Raw genomic sequence first — 21238 nt, 5'->3', positions numbered from 1 at the left:
CTGTAGGCTAATGTAAGTGTTCTGAGCACATTTAAGACAGTTTAGACTAAGCTATGATGTTCAATCGCTTGAGTTTATTAAATGCATTTTCAACTTTAAAATATTTTTAACTTATGATGGGTTTATCAGGATGTAACCCCAACATAAGTCGAGGAGCCTCTGTCAACATTTCTGTGACTTTTATTGATGAAGGTCACAAATATTGCTAATATCTCTGTGTTTGTTACCTAAATTCATAATTGAAGGCCACGCTAAACTTGAGTTAGAGATGAGTGGAAATAAAGACATAATTTATTTTAACATCTAAGATTATGGACCCATTGAAACCTAGAATCCAGGATTCTGGAGTCTTGATTTCTAGATTTACTAGTGTATTGGTATAAAGGAGTATGTAATATAATATTCTCATTTTTATGGGTATATATTTGCTATTTTAAAAAATTATTTCTAGAGAATAAGAATTATACAATTGCCTTAAATGTCTGTTACTTAATAAATAATGAAAATTTAAATTGAATAAAGATTTTAATGGCTTTCTTTTTTCTACTTTTTTATTCTTATGCTTTTTTATTGCATGTGTATGTATATGTATATATATATGTATATATATTGCTTCATTTGAGTACTGAATTGAGTAATTCTGGTATAAAAAGTTTGTGGATTTTAAGCTGTCAGAGTCTTTTCATGCCCATGAATGTTTTCCTTTACTCTTATACATTATTGATAATTTTGCTGGACATAGAATTCTTGGTTCAAAATAGTGTGATCTCAGAACCCAAGAAGACATTTTTTCATTGTCTTCTAGGATCCAGATTGCAGTTGATACTTTTGTATTCTCATTCTAATTTCATGCTTTTGAAGCTGAAATAACTCTTTTCATATTTGTGTGAAGGTTTTGTGATTTTTTTTCTTTATTTTTGAAGTTCCACATTTTCACCAGGTTATGAACATTTCTGCTTGGGAGTTGATGGTCCTGTCAGATTAAAGAGTTGCATCTGTTTTTTCCAGCTCAGGGAAATTTTTTTATTATTCTTTCATTATTCCAACCTTATTCCTTATTAATTGTGTCTTTATTGAGTCTTTGTTAAATAGAAATTGAAACTTTTAAATCTATACTTTATTTTTTCTGTTTCTTCACACTTTCTACACCTTTACCCTTCTCAATGCATTCTGACAGAATGGTTTGCTTGATCTTTGAGGTTGCTAATCTGTTCATTATTGTGGCCATGCAAAAAAAACCAAACATTTTTCTTAAAAATTGAAAATCAGCAAAATTTACAAGAGCTTTCTCTTGAACATATATTGGGTCACAGATTCGTAAGTGCTGCTATGAACATATTTTTACCTTCATTTTTTTCCTGTGATTTGGAAGGGGGAGTACTGGTTAAATGTTTTAACCAACCATCTTGAATCTGGAATCTGCTGATTGCTATCTAGTATGTGTCAGGTTCCATGTTAATCACTGGATAGACAATGCAGGCATAGAGACCTCAATCAAATGGAACATCATGAACATTGCAAACACTAAAGCGTTTTCTTCTGAGGCACGCAGAAAAAGGTGAGAGAAAGTGGAGAGAGAGGTGATCTGAACAGCAAATTGGGGTCTCTCATTCTGTATGCTTTCTTAAGATGTTTGGATTTTATTATATACACAGTAGGTAGATGAAAAGGGGTTAAACTTTGTGTTAATCTGTTTTAGATAGAGATGGCATCTTGCTATGTTAACCAGGCTGGTCTTGAATCCCAGGCTTCAAGCAATCCTTCTGACTCAGACTCCCAAGTAGCTGAGACTACAAGTGCATCCCACCACACCCTACTGGTTTATTATTTTTCATTTTATTTTTGTAGATATGGGGTCTTGCTGTGTTTCTCAGGCTGATCTCGATCTCCTGGCCTCAAGTAATCCTCCCATCTTGGCCTCCCAGAGTACTGGGATTAAGTGTGTGAGGTACCCTGTCTGGCCAGGATGAAAAGTTTTTAGGAAATTTTTTTTTTTTTTTTAAAACACCATGAAGGATGAAAAGAAAGAAGACAGGACTGGAAAGGGAAAATCTTTAGTAGGTAATTCCTGTAGTCTAGAAGTATCATTGTCATCTAACCTTTTGCAATGGCACTGGAGACTGAAAGAGGAGCATAAAATACTTGACCCAATACCTTCCCTAAATGCACTTTTATTAGAAACTGGCATTACATCTCATATAAAGAGCTACATCATTAACCAACAACCACAATGGTCACCTTTCTGTAATTTACTTTGCTTGTTACTTTTTCCTTATCCACACTGTAGTCAGGAGGAGTAGTGTCAGTAAAGTTTTATAATTTTAGTACTGTTATATGTTGTTCAAATTTTACATCATGTATTTTATGCATAATGGGTAGATCATGGGCTGCTACAAAATGAAATTGTATTAGAATTGTCTGGGTACTTGAGTATTGATAGTGGGGAATCACATGTAATTCTAAATTGTGAGCCCAAGTAGCCAGATGTGATATTGAGAGGATGAGGCAATTCATCCCTAAACTCCAAGGCAGATACTAAATTTTCTTTCCAAATGTCATTGCATGGTTGAAGATTACAATGTTCCCTGGAAGAGCAGAGGCCTTCTTAGGTCAAGGATAACTCTCTTACTAGTAGAATTTACAACAAGGTCACATTTCTCTGACTAGAAAGTGGGCATTGGGAAAATTTAATAAAAGTGTAGTAATAAAAGTTTAAAAAAAAGTACTTGTTTTACTCATAGTCCTATGTATAACAAAGCATTGAGGTTATTCCCGCAAGACAGATGTGGAGCAGCAGGTGTTGAAATTTAATGGATAAGTAAGTAATATAGAGGCAGTAGATCAGTAATGGAGGTGGATTAGATCATCAAGGAAATGGGTATAAAACAATGTATTATGAAAATGCCTTTCGATTGTTTTCTTTCAAAAGTTTTATGTCAGATTTAAGGCAGAGTTTCAGGTTCAAAATTTTGGGTATAAAATGAAGCCATGTCTTCAGTTTTTTCAGAATTCTGTGTTTTGTTAAGCTATTCTTGAAAAAGTCATTTCCCCATAGAGGCATATCTTTATACATTGGCAAACAAAATAGTTTTATAGTCTAATGTACCGAAGTTTCAGGCATATTTATTATATTAACAAAAGTATATATGAAAATATTTTGATTATGTAAAATTTAAAAATTGCTTGAAATTTGTACCATGAATTGATGTCAAATAATACACAAATACAATTTCTATATATTGATAAAGTGGCTTTTACTAAAACCCATATATTTTTGATTTTATGAAACAGTATAAAAATTCACTGAAAGTCACCTAATTTATTGTGTGTCCCTCAAGCACCAGCAGCTATTCTAGATACTTGGATACACCACTGAACAAATCAAGTGAAACATCCCTTTCTTGAGGAACTCATTTTCTTGTGTGGGGAGAAAGACTGAGCAATAAACATATTATAAAAGTTAAATACTTAGTAAAAAGTATTATGAAAAAAGTAAAGCAGAAAAAGAAAAAGAAACCAAGGTAAAGGGGATCAGAAATGTGGGTGAGATATTTTAATTTTAAATTTTAAATAGGGTCTTCAAGGTGGGACTTGTTGAGCAAGAAACATTTCTGTGAAGACATGAAGGAGGTGAAACAGTAGAAAAGGATTATGAAGTGCTGCCTTAAGCACTCTTAGAAAAAGAAATTTGTTTTCATAGGGAAATTTGCATTTATCTTTTACTTAAATTGCTGAATTATTTTGATGAGTCAAAATTCCAAATTCACATTACCCCAGCATTGTTCCTTAAAATATACTGAAGTTATTTTACATCAATGTCTACTTCTTTTGGAATAATTTATTTTCCAATAATATGAACAATATATTTGTTCATGCCTATCTCAGAATCCAAAATGTAGGTGCCCCTCTTTTAAAAAGAAATTTTATATATATAGTATGTATGTATGTATATAAACAAACCAGGTATTATACTTCTAAAAAGATAAATGCATCTTCACTCACGTCTCAACCTGCACTATATTTGAAATCATAAAGCTTTTTGATTTCTAAGATGATATAAAGTGATATAGGGATTTTTGAGTGAATGTAGGGCAAAACTATTTGAGGTCTTTATTCTTTTTGAATTCAATAAATAGTTTTCCATTTGAAATATTCACGTTTTGCCCTTCCATATGTGTTCATCTTCCTACCTGAACAATATTTGTTTGCTGAGGATATAAATGCCTGTGCAATGATAGCTTTATAGGCAGACAGTAGGTCCAATATGATTTCACTGAATAAAGTGCAGTAATTTGCACTCACTCTTTCATAAGATATTAATTTTGGAGATTATTGGAGTAAACCCTATACATTATATAGATTTGTCACTTTGGTCTATTTAAAAATGTCTGTTTTTATTACCTTCTGACTATTGTCTCACTGTGCTAAATATTAAACTACCTCTTTTTTATTTAGTCATTCTTTTAAGGAGCTATGAGTTTCATGTGCCAACTTTTTAATTTAATTGATTAAAAGCAAAACTAATTTTCTTAATCACAGTTTGCTTGGCATTGCACATCTCAACTTGCAGTTAGAGAAAAGAATACAAAACAAATAAGCAATCTGTACTTAAAAAAAAGTTTTGGACAGTAAAAACAAATGTAAAATTGTAGTCAAGTAAGCAATGCTAATTAAGTGGTGGAGTTGTATTTTACATGATTAAATCAATGAAAGAAAATATCTTATGCCTTTTCTTTGAAAATTAAGCACTTTTTTGTGTTCTTATTTTTGGTTAGGATAATTTGGTGAGGATAACTCAAAGAATAGTTCTGGATTATTCCTATTATAAGACCAAAGAAAATAGCAAGATCAATATTTGCACAGCTAGGTGGTATATGTGGAGCAAACAAAAATGGTCAGAAAACTTTATTGCTTTTGAGTGTGTGTGTATGTGTGTGTATTTTTCAGTGTGATGAGGAAAACACCTACTAATCATGCTAACTTTGCAGCAGTTAAACATAACATATGGTGCTACTTTCTTAGTTATGCAATAATGTATGTGTTTGCTGCTGTGGTTGTGTGATATAATGTTTGCTTTTCTTGATGTTGTTACACATCTTACAACTAATGACATGTTTTTTAAAATGTACACATATGACACTAATGCTCAAACACTAATGTTGTGCTTTATTAGGATTTAATGTATGGCCAATAATGTTCAATTTTTAACTTCCACTTATTATGCAGATTTTAAAAAAACTCCTACTATTTGCTCAGCCCCAGAAATGCACAGAAACAAGTAGGGCAAGGCTTTTGACCTCAGTGAATTCCCGGGTTATTGGCAAAGTCAAAGGGGCTACAGAAGTCAGTATCATAGTGCACTGAGGGAAGCTATAGCCACTATGAGGCCATATAAAAAGAAATGTCTAATTCAGGGGTGAGGCAGTTGGGAGAGGGGCATTTCAGACAAAGGCCCCTGGAGAAGATGGATTCTGAGCTGAGTGTCTAGGGAAAGCAGGATTTAGTTAGGTGAAGAAGGTATAGGGAAGGCATTTCAGTCAGGGAAAACACAGTCTACAAAGCAGGGATGCAAGAGAGAACATTTGAAACACTTGTCGTTGTTAAATGCAATGACATTTCAGATATGCCATTTTCACTCAGAGAAAAATAAGCAAAATTGAGATGCCAAGTTTGGAAAATTAATATCCCATTTCACATCTGAATTATTGAGAAATCCTTAAACACAAAATGTTCGTTCCTCTGCTGTTTTTGAAAACTGAATGTTTGAACATTACCTCTTCTGCTGAAAGTAAACACTTTATAGTGAACCAAAGTTTTCCTTGATTTTCCTAAATATACCCTATTAGAAAGAAAATATAGATTTTCGTTGCATCAGGAAATTCATGTGATCAATTTTATGCATTTTTTGGAATGAGCAATACACAAGGAAAGAAGATTTTGCTTTTGTCTGGAGCCACTTTCCCGGGCCTGCTAGCAAACTTGAGACCCTCATGCTTTCACACCTGAGGCACAGCTGCAACCACATCAAGGTCATCAGCACAGGATGTTGATGCACACACTCACACACGCACAAATAATAAACTTACATGCCTTTTCCTTGGGGACAAAAGCAAATGGTATGGTTGAGTTTTCTTTTCTTCGTCTTCAGCAAAGTGGCACGGTGGACATTATGTTTTATTTTAAAACTTTTAAATAACATTTATGTATTTTCATACATAAGTGGAATTCAATTCTGTTGGGCCCGGACAACTGTTTCCCAAGGTGCGACCTTGGACTGTCTAGGTCAGAATAACCTAGAACATTTTGAGAAGGTACAAATTCCCTGGTTCTGCTCAAGATCTATTGAATCAGAATCTCTGGCTATAAGTACAGATGTTTTATTTTTAGCAAGTCCCCAGGTGATTTCTTGTCACTCTAGTTAGAGAACCACCGGCATAGATTTTGCAACTGCTTTGGCCCAAGGTTAAGTGTTTAGGGCCCAAAATAAGTGAAAACCAATAGCATATGTTTGACACGATCCATCAAACTTAAAAATATTTTATATATATTTCAGAATTATAGTCTTGTAGCCTTTTTTATAATTTCAAAACTCCTTCTAGCCACCATGGAAAACACCACAAACATAACTTTTTTGTGCATCTAATACTTTCAGAAGTCCAAAGCTCAATTGTATGAAGCACAGACTGCCTAGCATTTATTTCTTCCTGACACATTCGAATTTGTCTTACAGAAAATTTTTTCTTCTTTACTAATTTATACCTCTCAAGGTTACATTTGCCTACAGACTCTTCTTTCAGTATTTTGGTATTTATGATGGGCACTGAAACCTGTTTAAATTATTTCTGACATACATTTTCCTTCAAATGCCATAAACATTTTCTTGTCTCACTAAAATGTCTGGTGTTCATTTTCTCATTTCTGGTTTTAAAATATGTCCACAATTACTATTCCTCAATACAATTTTCGCATAGGAGATCTTTATGTTTTCAGATAGTATCATAATCCCCCATGCTATTCTGTAAAAATACCTTCTGAGTCCTCTTGGATTTATAACTGGAGCAAGTGAGGGGCAGGAATGATTTTAATGTTTTTTCTTACCCTCTGTTTCTCCATGCCAGGTGAAGAATGAGTGAGCTATGTGTCCCTTATAATGTAAGGACATTTTCCAGCATCACTCATGCTAGAAAAGCAAACTAATACGGGATCCTCAAAATAAAACTGTGATCACATAGAATGCCAGAGCAAAATCTCATCCTTAGCATCTCATTTCTGAACAGTTGTGTTACTCTGTCAGAGTTCAGTTGGGGAACAAAACTATTATGATATACAGAATCCATAATAGAAAGACCTTATACAAATGTGAGGGTAAAGTTGAAGAAATGTCCAAAAGGAGGAGTTGAAGAATCAAATAAAAGGACCATTCAGTGGTCCTTTTGACACACTGGTATGAAAGAACCAGTAGCTTACAGGAAAATCTGGGAAGCAAAGCATGTCCAGATGCTGAAGTTGTACTGTGAAGGGGAGAGAGTAGAGAAGTATATGGAAAGCTGTCGCCTCTGTGTCAGGTGGTGTGTCTGGGGTAGCAGTTGATCAGCAGTGCCACAGATGAGAAGCAGAACTGGACATGGAACAGAAGTGAAGTAAGGACAAGCTGGAATCTATAGGCATCTCTGCATCTATCTTTCACTGCATCTAGCCATGACAAACTTCAGAGTATAATGACTACAGCTTTACCTCCAGCTTTTTTTTTTTTTTTTTTTTTGAGATGGAGTTTTCCTGGCTGGAGTGCAGTGGCGTGATCTCAGCTCACTGCAACCTCTGCCTCGCGGGTTCAAGTGACTCTCCTGCCTCAGCCTCCTGAGTAGCTGGGATTACAGGCATGTGCCACCATAACCGGCTAATTTTTTTTTTAAGTAGAGACTGGGTTTCACCATGTTGGCCAGGCTGGTCTCGAACTCCTGACCTCAGGTGATCCACCCTTCTCGGCCTCCCGAAGTGCTGGGATTACAGGTATGAGCCACTGCACTTGGCCTACCTCCGACTCTTAAAAACCTCATGTGAATTTCGATTTTGATCAACTGTAATCTGGAACTGTAAGTGAAAGGAAACTTTGGGAAAATTCTTCCAGCATAGCCGATTTGATAAATTATCAATAGGAAACCTTTAGAGTCTTTATGAGTTTAATGCATATACTTCTATATTTTTCTAGAGCACCATGTTTTATTTCTTTTTCAGTTATAGCCAAGATTTTGTTTTAGTCTGTTTTAAAACAGGTAGAAAACTATATCCTCCCCCTCCTTCTTTTATACACTTCCTACATTGTTGATATTGTAGTTGATAAATGTATTTTTTCCTTATTGACAAATATGCTATTGAGAAGTTGTATGAAATCTCTGAAGACACTAGGACCTGTGTCTTCATGACTTGAGCCATAAGTCATTCAGCTCTCTGGATCTGATCCACCACATTACATAGCACAGATAAGAGTCTTTTGATAGCAGCATACTTTGAGCCCAAGCTGAGGAATCATTTGTCCTTGCTGTATAGCAAACCACCCTAAAACTTAGAGGATTAAAACAACAACAAATCCTTATTTCTCCTGATTCTGTGGGTTGGCTGGGTGTTTCCTCTGCTGGTTTCATCCAGGTTCACTCGTGAGGGTGAGTTGGCTGGAGGATAGGCTAATCTGCAAAGTCCAAGATGGCCTCATTCATATGTCTGGCAGTTGGTGCTTGCTGTTCATGGGGGCATCTTGTTTTGCTTCTGTGTGCTCTCTCATCTTCTATGAGGCTAGACTGGCTTCCTTTTATAGTGGTCTCAGGGCAGCACCCCAATACAACAAACTGGAAGCTTGGAGACCTTTTAAGGCCTAGCTTCAGGTGTCACACAATATCACTTCTGCACATTCTTTTTATCAAAGTTCTTCACAAGGCAAGGCCAAATTTGAGGAGAGGGGGAAATACATTTCACATCTTATGAGAGGAGATGCCAAATGCTGTGGCCATGTCTTTCAATGTACAGTTGCATCTTAAGCGATAAATTATCTTTTAGTTAGGTTTCTTTAGTAACAAACTCCACCCTCTGCCTCCCCCGTCTTCCCTCCCAAAATACACAGACACTACTAGTAATTTTGTATATGAGTGGTTCTCAGTTGAGTGCAGTTTTGTCCCTATCTTCCTCAAGGGACATTTGGCAATGACTGGAGACATTTTCGATTCTCAGTGAGCCTTGGTAGTTACTACTGGCGTCTGGTGGCTAGAGACCAGGAATGGTGCTATACATCCTACAATTTATAGAACAGCTCCCTGTTACAATCAGTTATCTGGTCCAAATTGTGCTGAGGTTGAGTAACCCTGTCTTATATGGAATATAATGCTAGCAAGTTGCCTGAGTAAAACTTTGGTCAAGAGTAATACCTAAAGGTATTCTTTTTACACAGTCTGAAATGATTTAAAATTTTGAAGGAATGATAAATTTCCTTTTGGGTGGAAAGGGACTGGTTATGGAAGCTGCCTTTCTGTCATTCATTATTTATGAGCAAACCATTTTAGATAGAATATGACCACTCAAACCCTTCTTTAAGATTCAGACTGAACACGGCACTTAGACTTTTGAGACTCTGCGTATTAGTTTTAATTTTCACCTCTCATTCTGGCTTTTACCTTTGTGTGTGCACACACACGTGCACACATGCACATTGTTTTAGCTACTTTTGTCAGAAATCTTTTAAGGACTTTTCCACATTGTTTTAAAGGTTGAAAAGTATGTATTAATTGGTCAAAGCCATTGTCTCTCATTAAATCAGGAATAACAATTTACATAGAACCCTGTGATTTTTCTACTTGTATCTTTAGATATGGGCTGATAAAAGTTAAACATTCTCTACCATATTGTTGTTATGAGAGGCTGGAATTTTCAAGATTTTCCCTCCAGAATAAAACATGGTGCAATTTAAAACAAAATGGGACAAATTGGTGATAACACAAAACAAGAATTGTGTACAATAAATTAGATTTCTTTAGGGCAGAGAAAAATAAAAATGCTGAAAGGGGATACTGGGGACAGTTTTTTCATTGTTTTTAAAATAAGAATTTTAAAAATAGAAATGGGCAGAAACTAGTTATGCATTGTAGCCCTTTTCCATATTCCAATTACAATTCTTGGGTTACTCCTGGCTTGGATGGTCACCAAGTTTGGTTATTCACGTTTCTCACCCTAACACACCCCATCTGCTCCCTCCTGAAGGTGTGTGATCACAGGTATCATACCTTATCAAGCAGTATGTAGTGACATCCCCTCTCAACTGACAGAGGCTGTTTGTTGTTGTGCCCGTTCCAAAGCAGTGTTGACTGATAATGGTAGAGTGGGTACATAATTTGAATTCCTCAGTAGAAGTTTATTACATTAGTTCAGGCCTGAGGATTCTTGCACAATTTTGAGAGAAAGAGAGCACAAGAAAGAAAGAGAGAGAGAGAAAGATAATTCTTGAAAATTCAAGAATCCATTGAGATCAATAAAATAGTTATTCTAATCTGTGGATGAGACCAAACCATAGCTGTAATTAAGATCACTTTGGTTGTCTCAACAACAGATTAATTCCTCTTTTCACTTAAAAGGTTGATGTCATGAAAGCAATATTTTACTGGAGAGAAATTGCTAAAATCTGTTTGCTTAACAAAGCAATTATTGATAACCTGCAATTGCTTATTTCTTCCCCTGTCATCGACTTGTTGGCAAAAACAGCCTCACGTCTTGATAGTGATGCCTACCTTTACTTCAGGGAAGACTGATAAATAATATAGTTTTCATAGAAACATGTAAGACAACAATAATCCTTAAACTATGAGACATCATATCCACAAAAATTGAGGAAAGTGTTGCTGAAGTACTAAACATATTGTATGAGTTCTCTGCTTCAGGAGTATTGACCTTTGACTTTCAATTGATATCTCTCTTCAGAATAATAGTGATGAATAATGGAAACAAACGTCTTTAACTTGTGGTGTCACAGCAACAAGATCTTTTCCTTAGGGAACTTAACATATGGGTATCTTCCAGGGAGCGGATAAATGAACTGATTCTGAAGTGTTCTCCTAATGCAAACATTTTCTTTGTAACTGCCTCAGAAAAATGCAGGTGTCCAAGGTAGGCCTTCATCAGCCTTGAAGTAGTTGTTTTGTTTGCTTTTTTATTTTTTATTTTTTATCAAGACTCTTCCTTCTCTCACTCAGAAATAAATAGCAACAGCTTCTTGTGACATTGGCCTATATCTTGAGTTCTTAAAAGTGTAAAACACTGGTTTTGAAGTATTACTGCACCCAATTCCCAAGGTATAACTACACTCACTTAAATGGCTCACAAGGATAGCTGTACCATTCATACCACTTTAGGGTATCGCCTCCTTTAGATGGTAGCAATAAGAATAGTGCAAGATTAAGACTCTTTTCTAGTAGCCATGGTAAGAGTACCACCTGACATTTATAGAGATTGTTATACATTTTCAAAGTATACTTAAATGCATTAGAGAAAGAGGCAGTGTAGTGTAAAGGTCAAAAACTTAGACTTTGGAGTTAAGGCAACACTTTTTTAGCAATGTAAAGGCTTAGTTTCTTTATCTGTAAAAATATAGATAATAGTACTTAAGTTGTAGCGTTATTATAAAGATTAGATGTATGCAAATAGCTTAGTCTTATAACTGTGCCCTAGTTAGCACAGCATAAACGGTAGCTATCATTGTTACTACCCTAATAATGCAGGTATCCTTTTCACTTGTTTTATATATTTAGATCTTAAAATAGTTATTATAAATTTATTGCTACAGTACAGAATTTTTAAAAAAATCTACATTGGAACTGAGATCCCTGGAAAATTTGCACCACATTTCAGCAAAGAAGCACAAGAGAACAAGATAGGCAGTTGAATTCTCCGTGACCAAATAAACCACATTCTCATACAAAGCGCCTCCAAGATCACAGATTCCAGCTGACATCTTCTAAATAGTATCTTCAAATACTGTAAACATGGCTAAAAACATCTTCTAGGTTATCAATTTCAAACCAGAGTCTAAAATTTGGATAGTGCTGACGGAGCACCAAATAGTGATTGAATCAGCTTCCTATTTTTGCACTCCATGCCATTAGGAACACCTTCTTTTACTATCTTTTTCTGAGGTGCTAATTCACTAAACAAACAGTACATGTTACCCCAGGCACCAAATACTTGGGAGCATCCCAAGTTGCCCATTTTCCTTGGAATGGTTTGGGGGCCACAGAAAGCTCAACAACTGTTTCAGAGCCTGCTGCCTGGGGTTCCAAAGAATTATGCATGAATAAAGCCCTGGGGGGAAAATGTAAGATGCTAACTAAGCATCTTAAAGAATGGATAGAAAGAAAAAAGCTTTAAACCATCCAGCAAAATTCAAATTAGAAAGGGATAGGTGGTCACAAAAATGATCTGAATTGTGATGTAAAACAAAATACAAAAATAACATCCTGAAGTCTGACGTTCTGGTGTAGCAAACCCATTCACAAATTCTGAAATGGAATACTATTCTTATATGATGCACATTATAGTCCCAAATGCCAAAATCAGAACTTAGACATATACAATTTTGGGGAGTCTTTTAAATAAGAGACCCTCTTTGAGCATTTAAAAAATATAAAACATCTGAAAAATGATGTATATATATTCTATATCAGATTTTTTATTGGAAAATCTAAGCCATCATTACCCTGAGAGAGGGCAGTCAAGGAGAGCAGAAGAGCCCCAAGCATGTATTCTCAGAGTCCGTTTACTATAAATTCGAAAAGGCAAAGAAAATTATAACTGTAATCAATTTACCTTTACCTTGATGTCATTCTAGAATTATGAACCATTTAATTTTGTTTTCTCCCAATCCTGGCCACAGCACTTTTTTCTCCTTTTAGCTATTCGTTGAGAAAACATGAGAAATAAGGGAGGCTTCAAGAATGGTTTGAGGTAGTATGTCCATCCCCCAGGTTGAAGAGTACTCTGCCATTTGGTTTTGGCAGCTTCTCCTTTCCTTATGTTTATCTAGGTCTCTGGCTTCAGATCTGGCATACACACAACACCTGTGTGTATGTTGTGTGTGTGTTTTAGATGGTTGTCTTCAATTAGAGAAGAATACTTCTGAGGTGGCATCTCAGGCATAGTCATTTTTTAGAGGAGTTCTTACTTTCTGGGTATGTTTTGCTTAGAGATAAATATGTTTATCCTCCATTTTAACACCAAAGAGATGGCTATAAAAACAGTTGGATCCAAATGTTAAAAGTAAAATGGGAAATTCTCTTTGAGCAGAGTGTGCAAGGAAAGCAATATTTTTGTACAGTTTGCTATTGTTTTATGAATCTTTAGTATATTAACACCCTGATGTTATACTCGGCTCATTTATGTGTCTGCATATTCACTCTGAAATCCAAAATGTCATTTCAAACATTCCCAGACATGATAATTCCTTTAAGTTGGTGTCAACTATTTCATATTTTCCAGCTTTATCAAGGTATAATGGAATGAATTACAATTTCTAGTTCTTAGAAACAGCTAGAAAATTTGTTCAGCTTGGTGTTTAAAAAAAGCAAATGGCCAGTCCTTAGTTTCTGCTTCCTCAACAGTTTATGACTTTGCAGGAGTTATTTCAATGACTTCTCTTGGTAACTGCCAAGCCATCTCCTGCATTTCATTTAGTTTCTAGGAGATATTTTCTAGAAAAAGAAGAGAATGCTTGCAACAAAGATGGCAAATAGAATTACTGAATGTAACCCTTTCCTTATAGGGAATCTTGACGGGAGTAAGCAAATGTTTGATTGGTTTCACCAACCTGGGTCAAGTTGCTATATGGGTGACTCTCACCTGGAGATCTGGTGTGAGAGACTGAATACTGAAGTCTTGATAGCATGGTGGGAATGAAGGGCTGAAACAAGGGCACCAAACTCAGAAGAACTTAGAGCAATGTCAGGAGCTGAGATGTGGAACCTGGAAGCTAAGGAGAGCATGACAGTTTGGGCTGAAGTCCAGGTGTTCAGACAGAAATTCTGTGTGCATGTAGTTATGGGCATTCTAAGGTTAGGTTGGATTCATTTATAGGACTTTTGGATGGGCCTAAGACACAAGATTCACATTGCCTAAACCCACTTACTATACCTTAGAATAACAAATTTTATCTTTTACATAAAGATAGTATCTTTAATTTGTTTCAAAACTGTCTTGAGCTTCATAATGCATTGAAGAAGGGGATGAGGTTAAGTTTAGAATATGCTCTATTTCCTATTGCAGGATTTAAATTATGAATGAATGAGTGTATGAATTAGACCTATTTATAAGTTAACTGTCTCCATCTCCTTTGTTTATAAAATAGCTTTATGTGTTGGTTTCACGACAGAAAAATTCAGCCTTGAAGGTTTTCCCAACAAAACTATAACTTTCACTTAAGTTTTTCATTTTCTGACTCCCATACACCCCCAACCCACCCTCGAAAACACACACACACACACACACATACACACACACAAGCACATGTATTTTACAGTTAAGTATAAGATATCCCTCTGGAATTTCATTTTTTAGGGTTCTCTAAATTTTTTCATGCTTCTCTCTTTTTTTAAACGTCTGTTTTTGGTTCTATTCCCAGAACCCATATACACCTCACCCAGAGTTTACCTCTAATCCACTAATTTACTGCCCTAGTCGTGAAATTTAACTTATTCAATAGGTTAGTATTTTTTTCCTCCTGAGAATCCCAAAAAGAAAAAATCATGAAAATTGCCTTTATTGGTCAGAATTTACACATTTCAAAGTTCTGATATTTTAGTATCTGATCAGGAGAGAAAAAAGTCTTTCACATGGAAATTAAATGATTTAAACAAATTAATTTGAAATATGAGATAGAAATAAGATCATTGAAATATATGCAGAGATTTAGCCTGAAAAGAACTGAGTCTTGAGGTCATCATCTGAAACAATGTGCCATATTATTTTGAAATAATTATAAAGATGGTTCGAGTAAGCCTATAGTTCTAGAAAATTCCTTATAGAGTTACTATAAATACTGAACAGTAGTCTTTGAATCATGGGGATGATTGGGTTTCATATAAGTCTTTCACAAATGGCTCAGTGGACAAATTTTATCTCAGAAAGAGGATGCCCCATAGGAGTTAAAATTATGATGGCTAAGAATTCCTAGATGATGTCACCAGAATCTGAAAACACTACTGTGGATGCAATAATGATGCTATCTGCATTTTCTGGGTCTAACTTCTGACAAGGAATCTGAGTTTTCTGGCAAGCAGAACGAACATCAGAGTACACAAGGGGCATGTCTTGGCAACTTCCACCTGAGCACACGTGCACGGCTTCCTGTTTTGGTCTGATAGCTTCCCCTGGGCTTTTGTTAATGCAAAATTACCCACACAGAGATGGGTTGCCCATGCAAAAGAGTAGGTGTCTTATTTTGGGAAAGCTTGCTTCACATTATCTTTGTTGTTTTATTCTACTAACCCTATTTCCTCTTTTATTTTACACTAGCGTTTTAAATTCACTTCATTTGTCTGTGAGAAATACTTCCCCCGCCCCCTCACTTCTTAGGCTTATTTCTCTTGTTATCTGTTTTCTTTTTCTTCTTTAGGCACTGCCTTATTACTGCTTCGTTTGTTTGCAATATTAATGTCTGCTAAAATGTCTTAAGATATACAACGTTAATTCATTTGCTCAATGATTTAAAAATATTTGTGAGTCTCTCACTCCTCCACATGTATATATACCTTGGAGGTAGGACAAAGGTGCCTTAAATATTCATTGTACTTTCAGGTTTATACAGTTTGGGTTGGGAGTTATACTTTCACAAACTGTGGTACAAAAATAAAAAATGATGGCTTCTATAAAAGGTAATGATGAAATGCTATGAGGCATTTTCTCATGTGCTTTTTGGCCATTGTGTTTGTGTGTATATATATATATACACACATACACATATATATATGTGTGTGTATATATATATATATTCCTTTGTGAGGTGCCTGTTCAAGTCTCTTGCCCATAATTTTCCACTGGATTTAAAAAAAATTGCGTTATAGAAATTGTTACATAGTCTAGGTACAAGTCCTTTGCATGTGTATATTATATGTACATACATGTGGCTTTTAAACCTATTTTCTTACGATTTTAATTTCTATGAAGTCTACTATATCTTTATGCTTTTCCTTTAATAGTGAGTGCTTTCTGTGTCTTGTAAAAGGAATTTTTTGTTATTCTTAAGTCACTAAGCTATACGCCTGTGTTTTCTTTGATGTCTAGGTCTACATAATAAATCATTAGAGAAATATGAATTAAAACCAATGAGTTAATACTACAGAGTCACTAGAATGGCTAAAACTAAAATACTGACAATACTAAGTGTCGTTGAGGATGGGAAACAAGTGGAATCACCATACACTGATAATGAGAGTATAAAATGACAAAACGACCTAAGAATTAGTCTGGCAATTTCTCATATAAACACACATCTGACCTATGACTCACCACTTATGCTTTTAGGTTTTGCTAAAAAGAAGTGAAGACATATGTCAACAAAAAGATTTGTACAAGAATGTTTAAAGCATCCTTATTCAGAATAGCCAGTCACTCCAATGTCCATCAATAAAACAGTAGATAAACAAACTTTGGTTTATTCATATAATAGAATATTACTTGGCAATAAACATATACAAACTACTGATATACATAAATAATATAAATTATTCTCAAAATGCTGAGCTAAAGAAGTTTTCCACAAAAGAGTATACGCTATATGATTTCATTTATATGAAGGGCCAGAATAGGTAAAACTCACCTGTGATGAAATAAAGCAGTGGTTCTGTGGTCTGAATGTTTGTGTCTCCCTCAAATTCATATGTTGGATCTACTTACCAGTGTGATGACATTAGGAGGTGGGACTTTGGGAGGTGATTAGGTCAGCAGGACAGAGCCCTCATAATTGGGATTTACTGCCCTTAATCCCAATTAAAAGGCTCCAGAAATCTCTCTTGCCCCTTCTACCAGGTGAAAAAACAGCAAGAAGGCACTATCTATAAATCAGAAAACAGGCCCTCACCAGACATTGAATCTGCTAGTGCCTTGATCTTGGACTTTCCACCCTCCAAAGCTGTGACAAATAAATGTTGTTTATAAGTCATTCAATTTGTAATATTTTTTTAGGGCAGTGTTATGCTGACTGTAACAAGTGGGGATTGACTGGAACAAACAAGGAGGAAATGTGCTTGAGCAATGGAAATGTTATATATATAGATAGGAGTGTGAGTTATACAACAGTTTATCTTCATCAACACTGGGGGAATGTACATTTAAGATTTGTGCATTTCATTGTATGCAAATAATACCTCCTTAAAACAATGAAAAAGTTCTAGAGGGCAGATTTTGCAATTAATTGATTAGAAATATGGCATATTGGTTTACATATTGGGTTATACTCAGAAGGCTCAAACCATAGTTCTGAAACTTATTAACTGTCAAAGTCTGGTAAGTAACATAACCTCCCTGAACTTGTTTTCCCTTTGCACAGCTAGAATAATACCTTCTTTAAGAGATGTTATAGGAATATATGTAAAAGTCTTATCACAAGAGCTAACATAAGAAATTACTTTATTGACTAATTCTCCTCCTTTTTTTCTTTCTTCTTGTTTATTACTTAGTAAAGTGTCAAATATGGCTGTCAGGTTTCGGTTGCTGCTGTTTGGGAAGATGATAAATTGTTAATAGAAATACAGAGCACACTAGTAAGATCATACCTAGGAGAGAATAATGAGTCCTCTAATGAATTTGAGACAGATAGGGATGTCCTGAATGTAGTGTCGATAATGGGTCTTGAATTTGGGAGAGAAATCAGAAAATGAGCTTTGGATCTGAGGTGTGGTGAACAGATACACCAGATCTCTGGGGATGGGAAGGGTCTGGAAAGGTGTGACTTGTAGTATTTGCTGGTTTCCATGCTTTAAATACTGCGTCATGACCAATTTCAAGTTACCAAACCAGATTGCAAAATTCCTGAATGTTTATCAGTCAGCTCTTTTCAGCTGGTGACTGCCACCTCCAGCAAACGGCTAGATCTGAGTCATCTGCTGAGACAGAAAATGAGAAAGATACAAATATTTTCTCACCTTACACCAGGTCTTCTTGCTTGCAGGATACATTGTGTTTAATTAAATTATTTTGCTATGAATCCCCATTTCTGAGTGTCTCTCTACAGCTCACGCTATTTTCAGCTATGTATGAAAAACACCTTATCCTCTTGTGCCCACTACCTTCAAAGAGGGCCTCCTTTTTATAATACAGAGGCCATCCAGGGGCCACCAGGCCTCAGTCTGGGAGAGATTCAAGCACAGCCTCACACTGTGAAAAAGAGCAACTCTTCCCTTCTTTTCCTCAGTGCTAGGCTTCTGCCTCACTTAAGAAAATATTTCATTCTCTCTTTGCTGGGAAAGACAGGGACACTTTCAAGTCTAGTTCATCATCTCCTACATCCCATTCCTCCCCCTGCCCAGTTCATAAGTCTGTCTGCATGAACTGCAAGTGTAGACAGAGTTGTTTTCATGAGCTGGAGGAATACTGACAAACCATGGAATGGGGTTTAAACCTTTATGTAATGTCATGGAGCTGTCTATAGCAATAAGAGTACTTTTGTTAAGAGTACAAGAAGACTCTTCTTAACTTACAGGCAAACTAAACACTCTGTTAAAATTATATTTCCAGAAGTTCTTTGTCCTAATAATAATAGGAATGTAAAGAATTTTTTGCCCAAGGATGTTTCTTTTCAATATTACTTTTTATAGCAAAATAAAATGAAAAACAAACAATCAACAGAACTATATGTCCATGTTTCCATGGTAAAATGTGACATACTCATTAAAAATAACATTATGTAGTCCTTAAGATGATTATGATTATTATTATTTTTAAGATAGAGTCTCACTTCGTTGCCCAGCCTGGAGTGCAATGGCACGATCTTGGCTGTCTGCAGCCTCTGCCTCCCGGGTTCAAGTGATTCTCCTGCCTCAGCCTCCTGAGTGGCTGGGACTACAGGCACGTGCCACCACACCCGGCTAATTTTTTCTATTTTTAGTAGAGATGGGGTTTCACCGTGTTAGCCAGGTTGGCCTGGATCTCCTGACCTTGTGATCCGCCTGCCTCGGCCTCCCAAAGTGCTGAGATTACAGGCATGAGCCACTGCGCCTGGCCTTCCTTAAGATTATCAATGAAAAAAGTTTTATTCTGATGAAACATATTTATACTATACTTTAGTATGGTATTTGCCATTTTAACTCTTAAAAATATGAAAAGATGAATGATTGGAAATGATTTTTTCAGACTATTAAGTCACTATTATTACAGTGAATTTTTCTTTTGGTAGTGGGATTATGGGTGGTTTCTTCCTCCTTCTCTGTGCACTTATGTGCTTTTCCAAATTTTCTGTACAACAAGCAAAAAATATCTTTCAATAAATTCCCAGTGCCCCCAGAGACTACACTTATATTCCACTATCTTTTGTTTATCTATTCTAGTTTTTTTTTTAAATTCAAAACCCATTTGAAGTCTATAGTCAAATTATTTTCATAACACATATAGGACAAATGTCTAGTACCATAAAAATGGGCTCTTTCAGCTATGATGTACAGTGGTGTCACCTCTCTGGTTATTTTCTCTTGTGCTTCAATAAAGAAGGCTAGTTTAAAAAATAAGAACCTAAGCTTTCCTTACTGCAAAGTACCTTTAACTTGTTGGCAATTCAATCTTCAAACCCCTTTAAATATGTATGTATATCTATATCTGAGTTGTATGTTTTCAACATTTTATTATGAAAAATTTCAAACACACAGAAAAGCTAAAAAAGGTACAGTTTATACTACTAATAGACCTATCAGCTAGATTCTATAATTAACATTTTAGTATCTTTGCTTTCTCACATATCTATTTACCCTTCCATCAATCCATCTTATTTTTTGATACATTTCAAAGTAAGTAGCAGACACGAGTATGCTTTGCTCCTAAGTACTCTTTCACGCATATCTTTAACTGAAAGAGTTCAATGTTTTTCGCTTTTTTTTCTTGCTTTGGGGGTGAAATTTATGTGCAATGGAATGTTGAAATCTTTAGTTACCAGTCAGTGAGTTTTGACAAATGTGTGGGTCTGTGTCACCTAAACTCTGGTCAAAATATAGAACAACACCATAATACAGGAAAATTTCTTCATGTTTCTTCTAAGTCCCTGAACTGCCCATCCCAGAGCCAACCATTGTCCTGATTTGATTCCAGAATATAATTGTTTTTCCAAGGCTAGAACTGCATATCAATGGAATCATACAGCATGCAGTCTTTTGTGCTATTTTCATTCAGCATAATTTCTCTGCTGTTCATCCATGTTGTTTTGTTTTTTAGTCATTTTCTTTGTGTTGCCAAGTTATCTCCCACTGTATAAGAGATTGTTTAGGTATCCATTTTCCTGTTGATGGATACCTAGATTATTCCACCTTTTAGTACTATGAACAAGCTTGCGCGAGTCTTTTTGTAGGCATCTGTTTTCATTGCTCTTGGGAAAATACCTAGGAGTAGAATTGCTGGGTCAGAAGGTAGATGTGCATCCGGGTGTTTTTTTTAAAAGAAACTTCTCAAACGTTTTCCAGAGAGGTTTATCATCTTACACTCCAATCCACAATTCATAGGAGTCCTATTTTTCTCTATATTCTTGGCAACACTTGGCATTGTCAATCCTTTTTTTTTTAATTTAGCTTTATTATGTGTGTGTAGTACCTGAATTGTATCTTTTACTGTATATATTTAAGGTATATGAATTACATTTTTAAAATGTTGAAATGTTTGGTCAATTTCTTTGCTGTCTAAAGGAGGAAAAGGCAAGAGAGACAAGTTTTGCTCTAACAAACCTAGACTTCCTGAGTCCACAGCACATTGAAATTGGCACAATCCTAGTATTTTGTAAGAATCCATTTTTCTCCCATGAAGAACTGTGTTTTCCCAAGATTTAAATGGTAATTACTATAGGCTCGCTTCACCATTATCATCACCATGATTCCCTCTTCCTAAGTCCTTCTCTTTTGTTTCTTCACTTCTCAATTCATTAAGACTACTTGTAAGGATTATGGAGTTGCTTCATACATTCCAGGCATCTTTGTCAGGTAATTTCCTCTGTCTCATGTGTTCTTAGGCTGTAGGCATT

This window comes from Pongo pygmaeus, chromosome 2 (assembly GCF_028885625.2).
Source record: "Pongo pygmaeus isolate AG05252 chromosome 2, NHGRI_mPonPyg2-v2.0_pri, whole genome shotgun sequence".
NCBI lineage: Eukaryota > Metazoa > Chordata > Mammalia > Primates > Hominidae > Pongo > Pongo pygmaeus.
Note: the sequence above shows the minus strand (reverse complement) of the source record.